Raw genomic sequence first — 24,525 nt, 5'->3', positions numbered from 1 at the left:
TGTGTTGCAGCACTTAATGGTGGGCTATTCCCACCAGTGTTGCAGCAGACCCCAGTAGCTCATTGCCAATTTCTTTCCAGTTTCTTGTCTTGCATATTTGAAGGCTGAAATTCATAGACAACAACGGAAGGCAAGAGTGAAAGAGGTAGGATTCATTTAAGTGGGAAAAAAAAGAAATAGAACTCCTGCTAGGTGAGATGGAACCCAGCAGGGGTTACCACTAAAATGCACTAGTATAAGGGTTTATATATCTACTGGGTAGGGGCATTGATCGATATCTGTGCTAATCAGATCTTGTAAAAGCTTCAATGCTATTAGTCAAAATTTATGCTAAGCAGGTACTAGAAAAGTACCAATGCTAGTGTTCAAAATGTATACTAAATAGGTGTTAGAAAAGTGTCAAGGCTATTGGTTCAGTCTTTGGCTTTCTAATTGGTTTTGTTCTTTTAGCCCTTGAGTTTGAAATTTCCCGTAACCTTCATTTGGGACTTCCTCCACTTCCATGCTTTCCATGGCTCCAGGACAAAGGCTTAGCTGAAATGTTTGGAATGTTTCTACAGGCTGACCTTATGGAATGGCCTTTACATTTACCAAAGTCTTAATTGGAACCTATTAACTATCCTATCTTGCACTCTTGTCGACTATATACCTAACATGACTCTGCATCATAATTAATTGCTGAAAACAAAACAAAACAAAACAAAACACCAAGGTCATAATTCTACCTAACATGACATATAAATATTCTTCATACAACCAAAACCACATTAGTTTCTTCCTTAGAGTAAGAGCCCCCAAAATTTTTAAGTGATGCTTTTCTGACATCACACAACTTAAATACTATAATGTATATTTAAAATCCTTTTAAGTATTGACATTGCTAATTGATATTTTATAATATAATGAAGGAATAAAAGCGGAGTGTAAACAAACATGTCCACTTAATGCACATGTATATCTGCACAAACATATTCTTAACAAAATGGTAAAGAAATACTCCTGACAATTGCAATTCTCATTTCTGTAACTGGTCACATGGCTTTAGTTGGCATTTATGACTATTTCTTCTACTACTCATTCTGTATTCCCTCTGCCTTCAGCAAGCTCCTTAGCAGGTCTTGGTTTTTTATGTGGAGAGGTGACCCACACCTTCATTCCACAGAGTATGAGACATTTGTCATCCTGCCTGGGTTAGGCTGTTGACATTAGTGACAAGACATGGTAATACTAAGAGATGAATCTCTTGCATTTCGGTTACACTCTACCTTACCTCTATTATGGAATAACAGTCAAATTTCCCCTTGGTAACCTGAATCAGTCACCATTACCAACACCATGACTCTCTTCTTAACCTGTTAACTCAGAGGCATGAGGTAACAAAGTGGCCAGGGGTACATCTCATTGTTGTTCTTCCTGGTAGATGCATTTCCTCCCTCCGGAACTAAAACTTCTAGGCCAGCAGAACATAAGATTGTGGAAGCAAAACCTTTGCTAGTGGGTCACTAGGGAAATTGCTTTTCTACCCCTTGGTTCCTGAACCCATGAATCCTAGCTATAAGGGAGACAGTAGCATATAGTGGATACCGATTTATAAGCTATACAGCCATCTGGAGAACCTTGCTTCACCTGTGCAAGGTATTGCCCTTTAGTGACACTGAACTGCATCTTCACAAGACCCTTCCACTATTCTATCACACCAGCTGCTTCAGTTTTGTGAGAGACATGGTAAGGCCAGTCAATCCCATGAGCATGAGCCCATTGCCACTCTTCTTTGACTATGAAGTGAGTTCTTGGTCAGAAGCAATACTATGTAGAATATAAACGATGTTGGATAAGTCATCCTGTAAGTCCATGGATAGTGGTTTTGACTGAAGCATTACATACAGGAAAGGCAAATTCATACCCAGAATAAGTGCTTGTTACAGTAAGGATAAACAATTACCCTTTCCTTGGTGGAAGTAGTCTAATATCAATCTGCCACCAGGTTGCTGGCTGATCTCTGTGAGGAATGATGCCATTTCAGGGGCTTAGTGTCAGTCTCTGCTGCTGGAAAATTGGCCCTTCAACAGTGGTTATAGCTAGGTCATTCTGGGTGGGTGGAAGTCTATTGGGAAATGACAGGGGTGGTTGGTGTCTACTATCCACAGACTGGGTTGTTCTATCCACTTGATTATTAAAGTTCTCTGCTGAGGTCACCTATTGGTGAGCATTTACATAGGACACAAACATTTTCACATCCTTGACTCATTCAGAGAGGTCTATCCACAAAACTCTTTCCCAATTGTTTTTGTCAACAATTTTCCAATCATTTTCTTTCCTAGTCCCTGATCAACAAACCAAACTGTTGACAACAGTTCAGGAGTAGGTAGACAATTACACATCTGGCCCTTTTACTTTCCAAGCAAAATACACAACCAGGTGCACTGCGAATGTTCTGTCCATTGAGAAGATTTATCTTCCCTACTGTCCCAGAAAGAGGCTGTAGTGATGCAGCTGTCCACTTTCATGTGGTATCCACATATCATGGAGAACCATCTACAAATCAGGCCCTAGTCTCCTCTTCCTCTGTCAACTGATCATATGGAAATCATAGGTTCATCCTGGGGCACAGAATTTTGGTTACTACTACATGCAACATATCCCTGCCTTCAAAACTCACCCAGGCCCAAGCACATATGTACCACTTCCACTTGGTGATGGAGTACTGCAAGTCCAAATTTATGGTATGGTGGGTTAGATAAAACCAAGTTGAAGATGGGCGGCTCAGGTCACATAGTACCTTGATGGCCTATGGTCAATCATTCAGTTTCCACTAAGACCCAGTACAAATCTAAGAGCTATAATTCACAAGGACAGCAGTTGTCCTGTAGATATTGGTATGACCCTGCTCCGAAATCCCAGTGATTTCCTCTGAGACTCACCTATGGGGGGCTGCCAAAGACTCCAGAGAGCTCTCTATCTGCCACTGACATCTCAAGTACCATTGGGTCTGCTGAGTCATATTGCTGAGCAACCTGGACCTGTTACAGAGTTTTCTTCTGTTTTGGGTCTCACTCAAAACTAACAGTTTTTTGGGTCACTGGTAGATGGGTCACAGTAGCACATTCAGATGGGGGATGTGTTGCCTCCCAAATCCAATTAAACCCACCAGGCATTGTGTTTCTTTCCTGTTTGTAGGTGGAGCCAGAAGCAACAACTTACTCTTTACCTTAGAAGGGATATCTCAGAAGGCCCCACATCACTGGACTCCTAGAAATTTTACTGAACCTGAAGACCTTAGAATTTTGGGGGGATTTATTTCCATCATCTGATACCCAAATGCTTCACTAGCAAGTCTAGAGTGGCTGCTACTTCTTGCTTGATTGGTTCAATGAGCATAATGTCATCAATATAATAGACCAGTGTGATACTTTGTGGAAGAAAAAGTCAATCAAGTATTCTGCAAACTAAATTATAACATAGAACTGAAGAGTTGATATACCCCTGAGAAAAGACAGTGAAGGGACATTGCTGGCCTTGCCAGTTGGAAGCAAATTGCTTCTGGTGGGCCTTATGGACAGGGATGAAGAAAATAGTATTTGTCAGATCAATAGCTGCATACCAGACACAAGGAGATGTGTTATTCTGCTCAAGCAGAGAGACCACATCTGGTATCACAGCTGCAATTGAAGTCACAATCTAATTAAGCTTATGATAATTATATGTCTTCTGACCAGGTTAAAAAGAAGAGTTATATTGGAATGTATTGGGAATTACCACCTCTGCATCCTTCAAGTCCTTGATGATGGTACTAATCTCTGCAAACCCTCCAGTGATGTGGTATTGTTTCTGATTTAGCATTTTCCAGATATAAGCAACTCTGATGGCTTCTATTTGGCATTTTCCACAATAATAGCCCAAATATGCATTCTGGTAATGGGAAGATAGTCATAGAATTGTTTAGGTACCCACTGGACACATTAGAAATTGGACCTTAGCCAAAACTCTGTTGATCACCTGATGCCCTTAAGTCCTTACTTTTTCCGGAGGGACACAGTGATATTTTGGAACTCCTGGAATGAACACCAATCCAGAGCCTGTGTCTAGGAGTCTCCAAAAGTTCTGATCATTGTCCTTCCCCCAATGCATAGTAAATGGCCTTATGTCCCTTTGGGAAAGGAGGACGAAAGATTAACAGCAAAACTTTTTGGTACTATACCAGGGTCCTTACTGAAGGAAACTTGGTCTCTCATTCAAGGGTTCTAGGTCTGTATACTGACCCAAGTTTAGGAATAGACTGAGGTGCCACAATTCTCTACTGTTGTGATCTAAAGCAGACTTTTGTACATTTACCCTGGAAATTTTCTGCTTATATAAGTCAAGTAAAAAATTATCATGATTGATTAGTCAATGCCATAGCTGTACATGAATTGGAACATTATGTTTGTTTCTCTTTTACTGTTCATTATGGTAGGTATGACCACCTTGTCTTTGGAATTGTGTGCCACCACTTGGTCTCTTCTTCTCCCTGATCTAATTATTCCTACTGCATTTAAGTTTTTCAATTGATTTACTGTGGCTCCAAAGGTGAGTGCTGGCATACAGAGAAGAGAGATGACAGAGATCTTCAAATATACTGGTCATCCTCTCACAAATCTGTTTCTTATGGTATTGGTGAAGGGCATATCTTCTGGATCCACCAAGTGTGGAGGAGAATATTGTATGTGGCATGTTTTCTGAAGTATCCAATTTCTCTGAGACTCAATTCCTTCATCAATAGTAAGCCATGGGATGTCAGATATCTCTAGCTCACTCACAGTAGGCCATCTTTTGACCCAAACTTCAGTCAATCATGCAAACTATTAGTACCTTTTTAAACATTGTGAGCTGCTATATGAAATTAAGAATTTCTGCTTAATAGGCCCATATCAATAAATTCAACATGGTCTAATTTTATGTTCTTTCTACCATTATCCCCCACTTTTATTAAAGTTTTCCTGACCTCTGTTTGTATGAATAAGAATGCTCCAGAACTTCCTTTGGAGTACAGTGTGCCTCCTCATGGGTCACACTATGTACCTCACCTCTAGTGGTCTGTTTAAACCTTAATCTAGCTATAGGCCCGAAAGCAAAAGTGGGTGATAAGGATGGGTCCTGAGAAGTATCAGCATTTTTATACTTGGAATTGCATCATAAAGAGCATTATTGCTTCCATAGGATTAGTTCCCTCATGGGAAGGTGGAGAGGCCAACATCACAGAGGGTGGGGATAAAGGTGCTGCTGATACCACGAAGGGTGGGTGACTCAACTCCTCTGACAAAAAATACTTGTCAGAATGTAAGGATTCAATGTTCCCAACTTATTCAGCATCTTCCTATACATTTCCATCCAAATTTACATGATTCCATTCTTTTTGAATCTGTGCCCTCACTTTAACTGCAGGTACCCTTTGAGACTGAGAGTTAAAATTGTGTCTTAATTCAGCCAATTGCAGGATGAGGTTTATGTTTGGTTTTGGGCAACTTCAGCTCTCTGACTGTAATAGATAAGATTCTCCTTCAGATCACACCGAGAAGCTTTTAGACTGGTGCATCTAAAGTTGTTCTTTTTCCTTTGTTACTTTGTCCAGTCAATCCAGAATCAATCAGTCAACTTCATTATATTTCTTAGTTTTCCAAAAATGTCTAAAAATAACCTGTGTAGAGTCACTAAACTCCTTGTCTTACATTGGTGAATTAGGGCCATCGAGTGCAATCACTACGCAAATCTCTTAAAATAAATTGTGCCATGGATCATCAGTGCTTTCCTTACTACCAGCAGAAAATTTAGTAATTTTAGATGTAACCAATTTAGGCAGCCAACTTCAGAAATCAAAAAACCAACTAAGGAAATTCATCCTTACAATTCTGTTTCTAGAGAACCACTCTGGGTATAAAAATCTATTAGTCAGGGTTTTCTAGGGGGACAGAACCAACAGGACATATGTGGGATTTATACAGTAATAAGTTGGCTAGTTCCACAAAAGCCATAAGGAGGCTGAAGAACTGTAGAAACCATTAGCTGCTCAGTTCAAGAAACTGGAGCCTTTGAACAAGAGGGTTCAACTATGCAGCCCCAGTGTGGAGTCAAAGGCCTGATACTCCCTAGAGAGTCACCAATGAGAACCCACTTTGGAAGACTGAAGAAGTTGACTGATGTCTTCAGGTTATCACAACAGCAATGGAGGACACTGCGCAAAAAGAATCAAGCTTCCATCTGCTGCTGCTTCCTGGTTCATCCAAACTTTTTGTTCTATCCTGGCCCCAAACCTATTTAGGGTGGTTTCCCCTCAGTTTGCTGTTCCACATGCCAATCATACCTAGAAACACCCTCATTTTCAGATCCAGAAACCGCTTAAGCTTAAGTATCTCTTAATTAATTCACGTTAATAATTCAGATTAATCACAAGAGGTTTGGACTAGATAAATAATAAGTAGATACAAGGATATGTTTAGATTACTATTTAATTTATGAAATATGTCATATATCATAGGCTAATAAAGTCATGTTGGACTGTGAATGAGTGGCATTTGTACAGTAAGGTTTTCTCACTTTGGGGCAGTATGTCTTGACAATCACCAATTACCTACCCCGTGACTTTCTAAAAAAACACTTTGTAAAATATCTTGTCTACTGCAATTTAGTATCACCTACAGCAAAACGTTTCCACTGTACTTTTTTTCCCCCTATTAGAACTAACTTTGAAACCAAATGAGATTTTTATGTTTTCCTCAAAGTGAGATATGACTGGCCCTTTAATATTAATATCAGTCTTCAAGGTGACAATGCCTGCAATTCCAACCACTGGCTGAACTCCAGGCAAGTCTGGGCAGCATCAACAACAACAACAACAAAAAGTAAATACAAAAGATTAACAGTAGTCGCACCTCTGTCTAAAACTAGCTGTTGCAACTGACCCAGAGAAAAGTTAATAAAACAAAACAACTAACCTAAAACCTATAATTGTGCAAAACAAGGACATTCGAAAAATTTGAATTTTTTTCTTGGAAATAAATGATTAATGACACATTTAAAGGCTGCTCTATTCATACTACTTCTTTGTCTACCCACCATCTTTCCTTAAGACATCCCAAACTTTCTCTCATTTGAAAAAGCAGATATAAGAAATTTCATTTCCATCTGAAATCCAATATTTCACCCCTCCAATTTCTCTAATTTTCTCATGTGTGTTAATATCTTTCTACTACATTAAGTTCCACCCTTGCTATAGGATCAGTTTTCTTCCAAGAACAAATTACTGCTGTTCTTACTACCTTATTTTTTGATTAATTTAACCCCATCAGCTATTTCCTTTGACTCACATTCATTTATTTTCCTTTTTTCTCCTGATCTTTTCTCAGTGTTTGAACTATTAATCAATGTTTTTCTTCATTCTACCTATTCTGAAAAAGTGTTATTTAAAAACTTCTCTCTCCCTGTTGATTCTACTATTTTTTATCAACATTTGCACTTCATCCTAAGACTACACAGTGCTCTAAGCACTGATAAAATATCACAGATCTGCAGATAGAATCAACTTATGACTTTAGGAAATACTTGTCATGATGGGAAAAGATAAGTTAAAGGAAGGTTTTAATAGTAAATACAGTGGGAACCAGGGCCAGTTGGAGGCATAATTTCAGAGCATAAAAAATTTACCGTTTCTCTGCCTCTTCACCATTTTCTGTCCCCAGAGTCTGTGTGTCTCCATGCCACAGGATTCTTGTTTATTAAAGTCACTATATATGCCAGTACTTCCTGTCCATGTCTCTTGCTTGTATATCAGTCTTCAGGCTCCTGCCATGAAACTCCTGTCCCATCAGTATAAATAGCATAAGAAAAGTGTTAGAAGGTAACAATTCAATTTAGCAACTTTACATTCGACTTGAAGTGCCAATGATGTCTAGCTAAGCTTAAGGCCCTAGGGACATTTTGATTTTAAAAGCTGAGAACATCAAAACCTAGATCCTTTTCTAATGGACTGATTTTCAGATGGAATTATAGGCTTAACTTACAACTATCCACAAAAATATTAGCTAGTAGGAGATACAACTTCCTGTTTTATCTAAATCACACTACTTTTTGTGTATTGATAAATTAGATAAGATACATTAAAATTCCAAACAACAACAGCAGCAATAACATGTGGAATGCCAGCGTTCAGTGCAGTACTATAGGGAGTTTATGAAAGAAGTACAGATAGATCTATAAAAAATTTCCATTTGGAGGTAAAGAAAAGGTAACAGTAGAAGCAAAATGAATGTGTAAGATACAGGTTTCTCAGGTACCAAGGAAGCATCTAATGACTGTTGTTCCCAACTTTCCAAAACAGCTTAACTGGTGTTGATCACTCATTGCTGTCCTGTCTTTCTTCCTCATCAGCTCTGCACTATTTCCTCTGTGACTTACATACCCAGGTGGTATGATGATCTCAAGCAGGCTAAGAAAGTTTAGTTGTTTTCTTTATTCTTTCTTCACTTCCCCATTCCTTCCTTCTTCTCTCCTCCCTTAACCCTTCCTTCCTTTCTTCCTCCCTCCCTCCCTTCTTCCCTTCCCCCCTTACTGTGTGTGCTGTGCTGGTTTAACTGAGCTCAGTCTGGATTGGTGAAACTTGTTTGTTTTATTTTTGAACTATGCCTCTGTCTTGATGATCTATTTCTTTTTTTTTCAAACTCTAGACACGCAGTATGAGAGCTTCCTTGTGTCCTCAGAACAAGGCATTCTGTCTGCCCATTAAGCTTTTGCTCCTAAATGTTTCCTGCGTGTCATGAGCCTATTCTAATGTCAATTCAAGCTACTATTGTTAGCAAAATGTTTGCAAAATTTTCTGGTCCCTGAAACCTACTCAGTCTCTGCAGAGTCTCTACTGAAAAAGAAGAAAACACTGACACATTATAACGGGGTGCTTATCAGAAAACACAACTCTCATAACAAATCATAGGCTGGGTGTTAAGTAATAAGTGTTATGCAATTACTGGAACAATCTTTATCCTCTTGTAAAAATTGAGGCAAGTACATGAGCGACCAGTTCACAAAGTTTAGCTCAAAGGTCTTGTGTGTGAGACATATCTAAGTTGAAATTATGTAATTACAGCCCTGAAAGAGGCCTAAGGGTCTACAGTAGGTGACACATTTCTTCTGTGCTCTTCATTTAAAAAAGACAACCCACATCGAGAGAGAAGAGAGATTTGTTAGCGACAGAGCTGAAACTTGAATTCAGGTCCTCTGGCTTTCAGTCATAGGTCCTTCAATTATGTACACTTGAAGTGACGTGCTGAACTTTATCACAGTTTACATTGATCTCAAATTAAGCTGTAATTACAAAAAGACACTTAGTAATCTATACGGATTTCCAAATAAACTATCTACTTCGATTATACAGCTTTAAAACATTTCATTTGAAATGATTGTGTGAATTTGGTCATAAAGACTGATATTTTTAGTCTACTAAGCTACTTAAAAGGGCAAAATTTATTTCTTTTATTTTTATAATATGTAAATGAATCAGAGACTTGACTTTAATTTATCATGTCTTCAAATATCTACCCTCCTTTTATCATTTATTCTAAGTCCGACCAAATATATTAATGTGCCAAAAAATGTTACCTTTTCCCTTTCTGTTCCTCAGCTAGTTCAGTTGTGACTGATTTTCTATATGAATTAATTATAACGAAGAAATTAAAAATGAAATGCTTTCAGCTCATGGTACTATGAGCATTTTCACCCTACTTTTGCAAGCCTCATATTGCTTTTAATGCATCAACATAGTTGAAATTCAGATACAGAAACATACATACTGCCAAATCTAGACTTTTAGCCCACTGGGGACTTCATTAGTAGATGTCTTCTTCAGTTCAAAGATGGCACTTGAGAGTTTTAAGACTCTCTAGTTTACTAATTAGCTTACCCCCAAGGAGCATGTTTAACATTGCTCAAACCTTTTTAGCTTTTATTGATATGGGCATTTGCACATAACTGTGTTCAATTTGATGTATCCAAATCCCTAGTCACACTCAAGGACAAGTACTTTAGAAAACACTAGAAATCCTGTTTAATGATTTCCTTTGTCATATATTTATGTATATTTGCTTATGAGTAAATAATTTGTTTTGTCTTACCTTTTATCCAACTAAGCATGTTCTCTTTGCTGCTATTCCCCCAAGCCTTTAGATTACAGTAACCACATAAAAGTAAAATCTCTGTGAATTGGTAAATTCTGAACATAATCCCACCTAGTGGGTTTCTAATCACAATCGACATCTTTGGCATGAACCTGTTTCATCAGATGTTAATCTAGGGATTAGAGAGCTCCAATGGTAGGTAAACATGTAATTAGTTTAATGAACTCAGTTGCCCTGTTCTGTTTTCTCTCAACTATTAATGTAAAATGTTTCATTTAAATTATTTTTGTAACGTTATTCCCAAAGTTTTACTCTGAGTCAAGAAGAAGCAACTGATGTTTATTTATTTGGTGACATCAGATTTATACTATAATACAAAAAATGTATTTCAGAGTTGTCTGCTTCTTTCTCTCTCCACTCTCTCTATTCAAGTCCTATTTGAAAATATGTCAAAGGTGAACTCTGGCAATAACACCATGGCCACTCTTGGTTTCCTATTATCCATTCACACACTCCACTTCCTTCTTCTCCACTGCCAGGGGTAGAAAGAACTTTTTATAAATCAAGTTTGACCATGTCTTTCTCTTACTTAAAACACTTCAATTGTTTCCCATTGCATTGAGGGAAAAAAAAAATCATGAACATATTGTTAAATCAACTTAAGCTGATCCCAAGCTGCTTCCATACACTGGATCCTTATAATTGAATTGTAACCTAACTTAGTATGTAAACAAACTGTGGAATAGTATAACGAATAGCACAAGTGTCAACATTCTGCTGACCCACTGATCAGACCATGACCAAATAAGGCAAATGCCTTATCACGCCATGTCCAAATAAGGGGAATGCCTACCTCTAGCCAATTAAATGATTTCTATGTTTTGTTTGGTCTATAAAAGATTCCTGCACATAACCTCTTCTGGTTTTTGAGTGCTGCCTGATTCATGGATTGTTCTTTGCTCAGATAAATTGTGCTAATTTAATTTGAAGTTTTTCTTTTAACAATCTCCTATAAGGCCCTGTGTGCTACAAGTTTTTACCCACTTCTCCAGACTCGTATCTCCTGTTCTCCACATTACTAAATGATTGCCTTGCTGACCACCCTTCAATCATTTAAAAATGGGATGATTTTTTCCCCCACATTACACATCTTTTTACACATTGCTTTCTCTGCTAATGTGGACATCTACCTGACAAGTAATATTGTAGAACTCAGATTAAACATTTCTCTTTTAAATTTTAATTTCATCTTCCTTTTTTTCTATATCAAAACTCTTTACCTGTTCATCATAAGCTTTATCATAATATTTAATTGCATATTCATTTGTGTAACTTAGTTTAAGTTTTGTCTCTCAATAGGAATTCTACGAAGGCAGAAGCTACTGTCTCTTTTAACAAATTTTGCATCTCAATACTTAGTACACACTACCACATAACTTACCAATACCTATTTATTGCTTAAATAAGTGAATACCATATGGTGTTGGATTTTTGAATCCATGTTCAAATTCATTTGGTTCTGTTAGTAATCTAGTGTCTTTAACGATAAGATTAGCTTTCCCATATAACCAAAAGTTTACACTTTTTCAAATCTGAGCATCCATGGAGGGAAAGAGTGTTTATATTCACGACATCACAATGATGGTAGAAAATAGAATTAACAATGAGGATCATGGGCAATATTTTTATATAATATATATGTGATACAAAAGAATCTGATCCTCACCTAAAATGGACATTCAAAAAATCTGGTTTATTTCTCTCTTTAGACAATTCCAGACCATCTTTAATAAGAGAGTTCATTGTGGTCTTGAGTGTTTCCACAATTTCCTTCTACAGAAGTTTTTCTATATTTTTCTCTTATAAAATATTTTTTATATCTCACCTAAATATTTCTATTTAGCAGAGTTAGAATGGAACTAATCACAATTCTCTGAATTATGTTGACAAAGTCATGGGATTAATTTCTTGGCATGACTTTTTGCATGTGATTAATTTCTTTATATGGCTCTTTATTTTGAAAATAATTTCTAAAAATTAAATTCTAAAATAGTGTTCAAATGATACAAATTGTAACAAGTTGCTTTGAATAAAAATAGTTGTTTACATGTGTATTCTTACATGTCTGTTAAAAAAAACTCTGGCTTCAAGTTCTGAACTCATGAAATTTGTAGACATAGAATGAGATAGATAGTCTAGGAAAAGGAAAAGAGAGAGAGAGAAGAAAAGAAATTCTTGGTGGCTTAAAAAACATCTGAAAAGTCTTACGGATTTGATCATATTTTTTCCCAAAGCAATATATCATAAGGATATGATTGGTTACACTTTCTTATTGAAGATTTTGACTATATGATATTGCCAGGCAGCTTCCTTTTTCACATAGATTAGTTTGATTCTACCAATCCCATTCCAAGAAAATTACCTATTGCTTTTGGTACCCATTTACTTGCCTTATGGATTGCATTTGTGGTTGATAGTCTATTAAATTACTGTGCAGATTGGATTCAGGCCAGTGGTTAAAATATTTCTATTGGACTTCAACAGCATACGTGTATCTCTTACAAATTCACATAACTTTCTTATCATTCTTAGTGTTTCATTCTGTCCAGGTGAGGTTGAATTGGGTGCACACTCAATTTCACAGGTGCACATAAGCCAGCAGTTTTTAACAGTTGAGTGTTTGGAAACAGAGAGTTACCCACAGTCAGTGTAGAGGTTTGTGTGTTACCAGCTTGCTATCCAAAGAGACTCATGTTTCTTTCTTATGTGTTGCCAATAAAGGAATTTCTCTCTGTTTTAATTTAATTATCAAAGATTATGAAGTGTTCATTTTTATTATTCATATGGATATTTTTGGCATTATTATTTAAACTGTACTTTCCACTGACTTCTTTGAAAGGAAACATGAATTTTTCTCTCCTTTATGTAGAACAAATACATCTCTCTCTGTTCCATGACAAATTGTTGTTGTTCTGACAATTCAGACTTTGCTATGGGTTCAAGGACCACTTGTATTTAGAAGTGATATATCCAACTCTGTATATCTTTTCTCTTAATTTCTATTTCCTGAAAATCAGCATTTTTTTTGCACTGTGAGAAATATATGATAGGAGCAATAAGATGACTTCTTCCATTATTTAATTGGCAAGCAATATTTGGTCTTGAGATTCCTTATGCTGGAAACTGAGCAGACACTCTAATTTGTTCTGTGGCTTCTAGGGAATGATGTGATCACTAAGTATGATAAAAGTCTCTGGGCGAGTACTCTCAATCATGATATTGTGGTTATTAAACATCAACATCAATGAGGCCTGAAGACAGTGGGAACATTTGAGTCAGTAGACTGAGGAAAGATCTGTCCTTACTAATGTTGGTGACATCACCAAATCAATTGAAGATCCTAAAAGACCAGAAAAGGCAGTAGAGTCAATTCACTGTTTCTTCTTGGACTGGACATCCATCTTCTCTTTTCCACACACTGAACGACTTGGTTGTTGGGTCTTTGGAATCTGGGTCTTTGTAGCCTATGACAAGAAATTTTTTTAAGGCTGATGTATTAAAATAAATGGAAAGTGAAGAGGTTAGTCTGAGTTTATCAGAGAAAGCAATTTTTTGCAGTAGATTTTAAGAATTTTTAACAATGATTTAAGGGATTTATTTTTCAATTTGAGTTGGTGAAAATTCTACAACTTTCAGGAAAAGTCTAAAATTTCTTCTATTAGCCTATGGGGGAAAATAATCCACTATTAACTTACAGACATTATTTTAAAATAAATTTTATTTAACTCACTTCAAAGATCTAACTTTAGAAAACAGCTTTCTTTCCATTTTAACACCTAAAATATTTGCAAATTATGCTTTTGGTTGGTATTTCCACAATTAAATTTAGTTTATATCTATTCTGAAGCAAAAATAATTCATATTCAGATTAATAGAATATATCCTGAAATTTTCCAGTATTTACTAGCTTTTTAAAAATTGTCTATCATTCTGATTTAGGCAATGCTATTGGCAATAGTCAGCTCTAATTGCAGCTTTGGGTGTAGAAGTGCAGAGTTGAGCATGAAATGAATCCACAAAATTAAAAATGATATTTGATGTGCATTCTGTGATCACATATCTTTGATATAATTGTAGTCATGACTTCGGGATTTTGTAGAAATATTTAACTTTTGAGAATATATTTTTCCAAGAGAAGGCAAGTACTGTGTTTGAGAAATGAGTCATTTGTCCACTGTTCTAAGTTTGTTACTGATACATTGAAAAATAAACTTTTTTAGCAGAGCCTTCAGGGTAATCAGCTACAGGCATATGGATGCTGAATACAGATTAATTGTCCACTGGAAGGTCACAAGGAGTTGTATCCACATTGGAAGTCTTGGCAAGGAAACAAATCTCATCCATTTGAATTTTGGCAATGAAGATGTGTAAGGAAAAACATCTACAATGATGAAATCCTACAGTTGCAGATATTTGACTGACAAGTTTCCTACATTGCTTTTATTTTTTTATCCATTAATTTGACAATATTTATGGAGGTCTGTTTATATGAGGTTCTGTTCTAAGGTGATGATGAATGCAAAAATATCTTTCTGATTCATTTTATTATTTATAACAAACCAAAAAGTTGCATTCAATCATATATATGCATATAGACTATTCCCAGGAATATCCTATATTTATTTATATTTTATTCCAATCTTTAACAAAATTTTCTGTTCTTGTGTTCACCTTGATTTCCAGTTTAGCAGTTTGGAAATCCATGAAGAGAAGATTAGGATGTTGTTCAAATAACTATAAGATTCTATTGAAGCAATTGTGAATTTTTGTTAACTGTCATTTTCCTTTGAAGCGTTGAGTCCATTGGCAAGTTCAGAAGCAAAAAGAATACAAGTTGTTTAAGATTTTTTTAAAAAATTGCTGGCACCATTTAATTAGACGACAGGGGGTCTTGAGCTGGAGGAGTCATCCTCATGAAGTATAAAGCAGAAAGAAGTTAGACTATAATATTGCGACCTGTGAATTTTTATCTGGTTTTGATTAGATGTAATAATGATGAGGATAATCAGAGCAACAATAGAATTTGTTCTCATTTTAGGCTGCCTTTCTTTACATGTAGTATTTCAACTAATTCCTATAACTATATAATTACTGTCAGTATCAAAATGTGAACAGAGGTGAAAACTTAGACACAAGTCATTTAAATACTTTGCAAAGATCATCCAATTGCTTTGTTCTAAGGTTAAACCACTCTGCCTTTGAAGGAGAAAAATGCATTTAAATGTTTCAATACATTCTCAAAAACGAAACTTTCTTTGAAGAATAGTTTTTCTATCTCTTTCAAGACAGCCATTTGCTGTAGCCTTGGAACGTGTATGTAGTTATTACCTATAATTTTGTAAGATTCTAGTATTTATGTTAGAATAATTCATAGATTCTGTGACAAGGGGCTAAAGAAAGGCAAGGTTAAATTTACTAATTCCCTTTAAAATTCAATTGAATGAGGCACAAATTCTTTCACACCTTAAGTTTCATTGATCCAAGATGTCTTTTGTTCCATAAAAAGCTCGCCACAGAATCTCTTTTCAAGCATAAAAGTACATCACTACACCTTAGGTTTGATTTATGCAGGATGATATAGAATAAAGGAAACTGCTTTGAGATATCTGTGACTTGATTTCTAATCTTGGCTCTGATGTTAGGATCAGTAGGCCTTCACTTAGTTATCTCTAAAGTAAAGGGGTTGAGTAGAGATCTCTAGGATCCATCTCCAGCTCTAAATGCTATTACCACAAAGCTCCTCTTTTTCAACAGGAGTCAATGAAAAATCAAAAGAAGAATATGTTCCATAATTTTCTGACCATTTAATTATGATTGGAGTTGCCCCGAGACTATGAAAACATGCAGTGGCCTTTTCTATAATTTTTTATTTGTTCTAATTAGTTATAAATGACAATAGAATGCATTTGACACATCATACATAAATGGAGTAGTATAACTTCTCATTCTTCTGACAGTACATGATGTAGAGTTACATTGGCCATAGGGTAATAATGTCTGATTCATTCTACTATCATTCCTACCCTGGTATTCTCTCTTCTCACTTCACTCCCCTCTGTCTAATACAAAGTACCTCTATTCTCCCTTAGCCCCCTTGCCCCATTGTGAATTAGCATCCACATATCAAAGAAAACATTTGGTCTTTGGTTTTTGGGATGATCTTATTTTGCTTAGCAAAATATTCTCCAGTTCCATCCATTTACCTGCAAATGCCATAGTTTCATTCTTCTTTAAGGCTAAGTAATATTCCATTGTGTATGTATACCACATTTTCTTTATCCATTTAACTGTTGAACAGTACCAAGTTTGGTTCCATAGTTTAGCTATTGTGATTTATGCGGCTATAAACATGGATGTGGTTGCATCATTGTAGGATGATCATTTTAAGTCCTTTGGGTATAACTAAAGAGTGAGATAGTGGGGTCAAATGGTGGTAACCATTTCAAGTTATCCGAGAAATCACCACACTACTTTCCAGTGGTTGCACCAATTTGCAGTCCTACCAATAATGTATGTGTGTACCGTTTTCCCCACATCCTCACCAACACTTATTAGTGCTTGCATTCTTGATAATTGTCATTCTGATTGGAATGAGATGAAAAATCAGTGTTTTGGTTTGCATTAATTAATTGCTAGAGAGTTTTTGAACATTTTTCATATATTTGTTCATCAATTATATTTCTTCTTCAGTGAAGTGTCTGTTTAAATCCTTAACCCATTTATTGACTAGGTTATTTGGTTTGTATGTGTGTGTGTGTGTGTTAAGGTTTTTGAGTTCTTTATATATCCTAGAGATGAATGCTCTGTCTGAGGTGCATGTGGTAAAGATTTTCTCCCATTCTATAAGCTCTTTCTTCAGGTTATTGATTGTTTCCTTTTCTGTGAAGAAGTTTCAGTCGGATTCCATCCCATGTATTGATTCTTGATTTTACTTCTTGTGCTTTAGGAGTATTGTTAAGGAAGTCAGTTCCTAAGCTGACATTATGAAGATTTTGGCCTACTTTTTCTTCTGTTAGGTGCAGGTCTCTATTATAATGTCAAAGTCCTTGATCCACTTTGAATTGATTTTTGCGCAGGATGAGAGATAGGGGCTTAATTTCTTTCTGCTACATATGGATTTCCAGTCTCTCCAGCATCATTTGTTGAAAAGGCTATCTTTTCTCCAGTGAATGTTTTTGGTGCCTTTGTCTAGTATGAGATACCTTTATTTATGTGGGTTTGTCTCTGTGTCTTCTATTCTGTACATTGGTCTACAAATCTGTTTTGGTGCCAATGCTATGCCTATTTTGTTATTATTGCTCTGTAGTACAATTTAAGTTCTGTATTGTGATGTTTCTTGCTTCACTTTTCTTGCTAAGGGTTGCTTTGGCTATTCTCAGTCTCTTATTTTTCCAAATGAATTTCATGACTGCTTTTTCTAGTTCCATGAAGAATGTCATTGGAATTTTGATAGAACTTGCCTTAAATCTGTATAACACTTTTGATAGTATGGCCATTTTGAAAATATTAATTCTGCCTATCCAATAGCATAGGAGATCTTTTCATCCTCTAAGGTCTTCTTCTTTCTTTAGTGTTTTGTAGTTTTCATTGTGGAGGTCTTTCATCTCTTTTGTTAGATTGATTTCTAAGTATTTTATTTTAGGCTACTGTTAGTAGATTAGTTTTCCTAATTTCTCTTTCAGTGGATTCATCACTAATATATAGCAGCCTTTTATTTGGAATGTTTCACTCTGTCAGTGATTTTTTCCATGTGAATGAATGAGGTTAAGACATTTATTTTTCATTTATGGTTTTCCTGTTAAGTACTTTCAACATGAAATTGCTTATGTTAGCTGATTAACAGGAACTCACTAAAAATCACTGATTTCTTCTTTCATTTATTGTCTATCTAAGGCAAAACAATAAGTCCTAAGGGATAAGATGAATTGGACATGCCATAAGTGAGTAAAAGTTGCCTGTTTTGGGGTACCACAGATATACTAATTATTTTCTATGCATTACATTATTGATTCTTAATATTATCTCTGGATAGTTCATATTGGCTTTATAGAACAAATGAGTAACCTGAGATTATAAAAGTTTTAAGTGGCAGAGTTTAGAATGAAACTGTGACTGGCTTTAAATTTCATGCTCTGTTTTTCATAACACATTGCCTTTCCTAAATATATGATTATAGCTTTCCTCTATCTACTATCAGTTCCCTGAGAAGTCACTGACAAATTCAACCTCACTACTATAATGTACAATGGCAGTTTTTTTCTGGTCAAATTTTTTAAAGTAAATTTATCAAACTAGAGAAATAAAAGTTACAATCTGAGGAGTACTATTTTAGGTTGAAGGAGAAATCAGTCAAGGAGAATCTGTCATTCATTTCTAGACAGCTGGCTTCACGAATTCCTCCTACTTGCCTTGGTGTGAGTCCATCTGTGTCTGTTGAGATGACTGTTTTAAATCTTCCATTTTCCAGGTCAACTCATACCACAAACTAAAGGAAGTTTTTTGACTCCATAAAGTGACTTAGCAGAAAGCAGTATGAAATATTCTGAGTCACATATGGCTTGAGGGTTGTAGGATGAATAGCACTATGAGATTCTGGATCCAATGATATTAAAAAAACAAAAACAAAAAAAACCCTGTTTTTCTCAATTCTGTGCATTTTCTAAGATAGGAACAAAAATGTTTTGTTTCTAAGATTGCTATAAAAAGTGATTGCCTGATGTTCTCCAACTAAACTAAATCATGCCACAAAAACAAAACAGCTCACAAATAAAACAGTTTCATAAATTGCACCTGTGGGGAAATATGCACCTCAAGGAAAGGACTCAATTCCCATTACTTAAATTAGCTCTTAATTCGACTTTAATACAAATCTTTTCTAACGATATTATTGAAGATGCTTGAATACACATCAGAAATAAAGCACCCTTCATATTACTCCCTTTGTAAAAATGATGAAATTAAACATACTTACAAGTTTGTTTTTCAACTGGGGAAACACACTGCTTGAATGAAGGAAATATTGTTGTCGTTTAATTTTGGAAAGGAAATAATCCTTTTTGTTTAGAATTGTAATTAGTTTATAGTAGTTGTATATGATATTCTAAATAGAGTACTAAAGCCATTTAACTGATGGCACAGAGTTTTATAGGATGGGAACTAGTTGGGTGGAAAGTCCAGTGGATTAGAACTCAGTTCTGATGGAGCAATGAGAGCAGCCCTCCTGAACAGGAGCTGAGAGACACTTATGAAGAGCTCTGCAAATGTCGCTGCCCAGCTGCATTTATAATATAGTCTTGGGAAAAAAAAAAAAAAATCCCATTTTCTGTACTCACATTTTGCCTTGCTATTTAAGAAGTAGTTCTGAACTTTGAATCTTAATTAAACTAATAAAACCATTAATAAAAATCTACGTAATAGACAACATCCTGGCAAATTTGTTACCAAAAAAAAAAAAAAATGAAATAACAAAATATGTCACCAGATAGTGAAACATGTAAGCAGCTTATAAACAATCATTGAAGTCTTCTCCCTCAGCCCTTTCAGAAGCAATTTCCATAGCTTCTAAATGTTCTCCTGCTGTTGAGCTAGAAAAAAACACAATGCTTGTCATCAGCACCTTCATTAAAGATGAATAACCTAACATTGAGGTTGCTGAGTGGGTCAGGACACCATGCATTTCTTTCAGGCCTATTGCTGTATTTTCTATAGATCCTTCTTTGAGCAAATTGTTATTCTATGAGGTAGACTTAAGGGATTAAGATGATTGAGCCTGCATAATCAGACTAAGGACAGATTTAAGGAAATTATCTTTTCTTCTCGCTGAAGTCTGGATTAGTGAGTAAAGCCACAGTGTTCCCATCACATAATTAGAATGCCTAGGCAGATCCTTATCCTGGCCCCTGTATTAAAATTTCAAGCTTGTACCACCTTAAAACCCTCTTAGCCATTTAAAAATCCCTGTATTCAACAGATGACCCCAAATAGTATTTCAAAAGAAAACTAGGAATATCCAGAGAGGACTCTCAGCTCCTAAATCTACTCACAGCCTCAACTCCCTTTCTGTGGTCCCAGGAATGAGGTCCACCTCTGACCAGATCTTGTGGTCTCCTCTCCCCGAGAGCTCCGCTCTGTCATCTGCCTGCTTTGTGTCTGGGAACTTCTCTCTCTAGTTTCAGCCTCTCTCCCTATACTCCTTTTTTTCTTCATCTTGCTCGGGTAACTCGCATGCTTTCATCGCATGTTCCAAAGCCACATTTAGAGACAAAACAAAAGAAAAATAAACAAAAGGAAAGCTTTTTTTCTTTGATTCTGGAACCTGCTCTAGCTAAGCCTCATTTCTTTTCTCTATTTCCAAACCAAGCAGTTTGAATGAATTGCCTGAACTCACTGCCCCCATTTTTTGTATGCTTATTGCTTCATTAAGGTACATGCAGCCAAGTGCATAGATCTTAAGAAAAGAGTTTGATGGGTTTTGACAAATGTATACACCCAAGTAACCACACTCCATTTAAGAAATAAAACATTTCTATCAGCCCAGAGAGGTTCCTCCTGCCCTTTATCAGTAATCCCCGCTCAGTTCCCTACACTTGCCTGCTTTTTGTAGCTGCAGCTTATATATTTTGCCTTTGTTTCCTTCGATTTTTAAATTACAACCTAAAACTTAAAAAAAAAAAAAAAAACTTCTATAAGAACTTTGCACATTTTTCCCCTGACTTATTTGAAATTTCCAACCTGTACCCCATCAAGTCTGAATATTTTATTGTGTTTTTCCTCCAGCAGACATTTTCCTACAAGAGCACAGTGTGACCATCAAAATCAGGAAGTTGGTACTGATGTATCACTAACATATGACTTTCAGGATCTATTTGTTTCACCTCGAAGTGTTCTTTACAGCAAAAGGATTCAGTTCAGAATCATGTCGTGCATTTGTTACATGTCTCTTTAGTCTCCTACAATAATATAATTCCTATAATCTGGAACAGTTTAGCAACCTTTGCTTCAATTTCTTTATATTGGCACCTTTAAAAAGTACAGACAGATTTATCTCAAGATGTCTCTCAATCTGTTCTGACTGGATGGTCTCATGAGTAGATTCAAGTCATACATATTAGCAGGACAATCACAGGAGTGGTAGCATGTTTTTCACATTTCACCTCATCAGGTGGCTCTTGGCATTAATCTGTCCCATATTGACATTGTTCACATAGACCAGTTAATTAAGATGCTACCTTTCAGTCTTCTCCATTGTAAATTACTGTTGGTCCCTTTGCAATTAATGAATGTTTCATGGGGAGGTAATTTGAGTCTATGCAAATATCCCATTCCTCATCAAAATTTCAAATTATATATTCCTTTTTTCTGTCTGCATGAACTCTGGTTTTCTATTTTATGCAATGGATTAAAATCCTTTACTATCATTATTTATTCAGTGCTCAAATTGGCAAAGATTTGGCCAGTGACAACTCCTTCCAACTGTCCTTGAGGCAGGTCTTCATTACCTTTTGGTACTTAACTTTCTGGTATAATGGAAGATTCTGAGTCACCTTTTACTTTCCTGCCCCAGGCCTGGAATAAAACATTCCTCTGAGGAGTCTTGGTTCCTTCCAGAGGAAAATGTGACTATTATTTTGAGGCAGGAACTTTAAGGATAAAATTAAGACTAAATGTAGTACTAAGGGCAGGACTGAAATCCAACAGTGGTGACCTTATGAAAAAAATGAAAAGACAGCAGGGAAGCATGCTAGGAGAAAAAAGGTGACATGAGGACACAGTTAGAAGGTGGCCATATGAGAGCCAGGAAAAATCAATACCTCGATTTTGGATTTTCAGCCTCCAGAACTATGAAATGTGAATTTGTGTTCTTTAAGCTACCCAGTCTGTGGTAGTTTGTTATTGCAGCCCTGGAAGACTTGCACAGGAAGGGAAAATGAAGAGCAGCCTGATTTTCACTTCATGCTGCTTCAGTCCTCACGGTGGCTTTGCACCTGCCTTTGTTCAGGTCCTGGAGAGTTTTCAAGTCTAAGTGGAAGAGTTTAATGGACAGGACTGTATCAGTTAGCACTGTGGTCTCCTTCCTCCTCCTTACATCCCTGGTAGTATTGAGTTCACCATTTTGGCATCAAATATGTCAGTCCTTCAAGGAGCACATGACCCCTCTACTGCTTCTGTCTCATATAAAACCAATGCGTGCCCTTTCAGTTTCCCACAGTAGTGGATTATCTTTAACTGGTTAAATAATATTTAGTGATTAGGGAAATATCAGCATTACACGGGGGGGGGGGGGGTGGAGAGAGATTAATTTTGGTTCATAACCATATATATTTCTCCTGCTCTGTAATTGACCCCCAATATTCTCAAAGTATTCTTTTGCATATGAGGCATCTTTTTATCAACTAGGACCATATTTTTGGCTTCCAAAATTTTTCTCCAGTCTCTGACAGTGTCCACAGTGTCAGCATGAACTGTGGGCAATGCTCTTTACTCTGTGCCTTTTTTTGTAGTGACTACCGGCTGGAAAACTAGGAAGTACTGCTACAAACAGAAATAAGTTCTTACTCCTTGGAATTTAAATGAGTAAGACTTAGCAGCAACCATCTTTAAAACTGCCTAATTAGAAGCACTGGTCTGTCGGCTGGCAAATTAGGAGGCCCTAGCACTACTGTGTGGCTGCCTTTTAAAGGATATTTTTAAAGTCTACCAAGGCCTGACAGGAAAGTGCTTTAATTTCTTCTAAAACAAAGCAATATCCCAAAGAGCATTGGCCCATTTAGCTCACTGGTCCTGTCAAAGGTCTTTTTCATGAGAATATTTCATAGTACTTTAAATATAAGAGGGTCAAATAGAACTCATACATTTCTTTCTTATACCTGCTTCCCCTCTTGAAATATTTAACTCCATTAATGCCACCAACACTTATCCATTTGGCCAAATTTAGGAATCCTTTTCTCTCTTGTACATGGAGGTAATAACATTATCTTATTGATATTACCTTCACAATATATCTCTTGACTGCTCTCTGCCTCTGCTGACTGTGCTTTCCCTCAGAGTCCATTCATTCTCAGTTAGATTACTTAAATGCCTTATTAGTGATCTTCCTTCTTCAAAGAGCTCATGGTATAAATAGAAGAGTTATTATCAGGATGTTTGATCAATTTCTTATTTATATTGTTGGAGGTACGAGATAATACTTGTCATCCTGTAATCCAATATCTACCACCATCCCCAAACTCATAATATAATATTTACACACACCAGAAAAACCAAAAAGAATAAGGGATATGTGGTAGAACTATAGATGTTCATGAATTCATTTACCTAGTTGTTGTATTTGTTCTGTAACACCTAAGGACAATTTTTTTCATTGAGATAGAATCTGAAAATACCATATTGTGGACAGTCCTACTACTATAACTAGTTCAAGTATTTGTTCCTATACCCGATGCCTACTCTACTCCTATATCCAGCACCATGATACTTCATCAGAATTCCTTATGGACTGTATAAAGTAATCGTATATATGTTCAAGAGATTTTAATAGATCAACATCTTCTGCATTTTGATGCCTTTTGGCAACGAATCTGAATTTCTCTACATCTTTCCCAGGCATTTTTATCTTTTCTCTGCCTGCTATTCTGTGGGAAGACTCTCAGTACAGATGTGGAATTTAGAGGGGACAAGCATCATAAAAGAATATAGTCATGAATTCTGAGAAAGTCCAATATGGTTATGCAAGATGAACAGTATGAAGATAAAATGAAGTTATACATATATGGAGAAAGATTCTTGTTCACTACTTGACTCATAGTAGAAAGAATTAAAACAATTGATGAGGAGCTATTTAGAATTAGAGAGATGGCTCTTTTCTTTGATTGTCGAATAGTGTGTGAGATTGGGAGGGTGGGCTGGATTCAGGGTCTGTCATTGCAGTTAAACTTTATGTCTAGCACTGTGTCTAATTCATATACTCTTTTTATTTGTTCCAATTAGTTATACATGACAGTAGAATATATTTTGACAAATTTTACACAAATGGAACATAAATACTCATTCCTCTGACTGGACATGGTGCTGAGTCACACCAGTAGTGTAATCATACATGTATGTAGGGTAATGGTGTCTGTCTCATTCTACAGTCTTTCCCATCTTCACCACCCCACCCCTCCCCTCACTGTCCTCTGCATAATCAAAATTCCTTCATCTTCCCTTCCACCCACCTCACCACTATGGAACAGCATCCACTAATCAAAGAAAACATTTGACCTTTGGTTTTTTGGGATTGACTTATTTCACTTAGCAAGGTATTCTCTAGTTCCATCCATTTACCTGC

Source organism: Sciurus vulgaris (assembly GCF_902686455.1).
Source record: "Sciurus vulgaris genome assembly, chromosome: 7".
Lineage (NCBI taxonomy): Eukaryota > Metazoa > Chordata > Mammalia > Rodentia > Sciuridae > Sciurus > Sciurus vulgaris.
Note: the sequence above shows the minus strand (reverse complement) of the source record.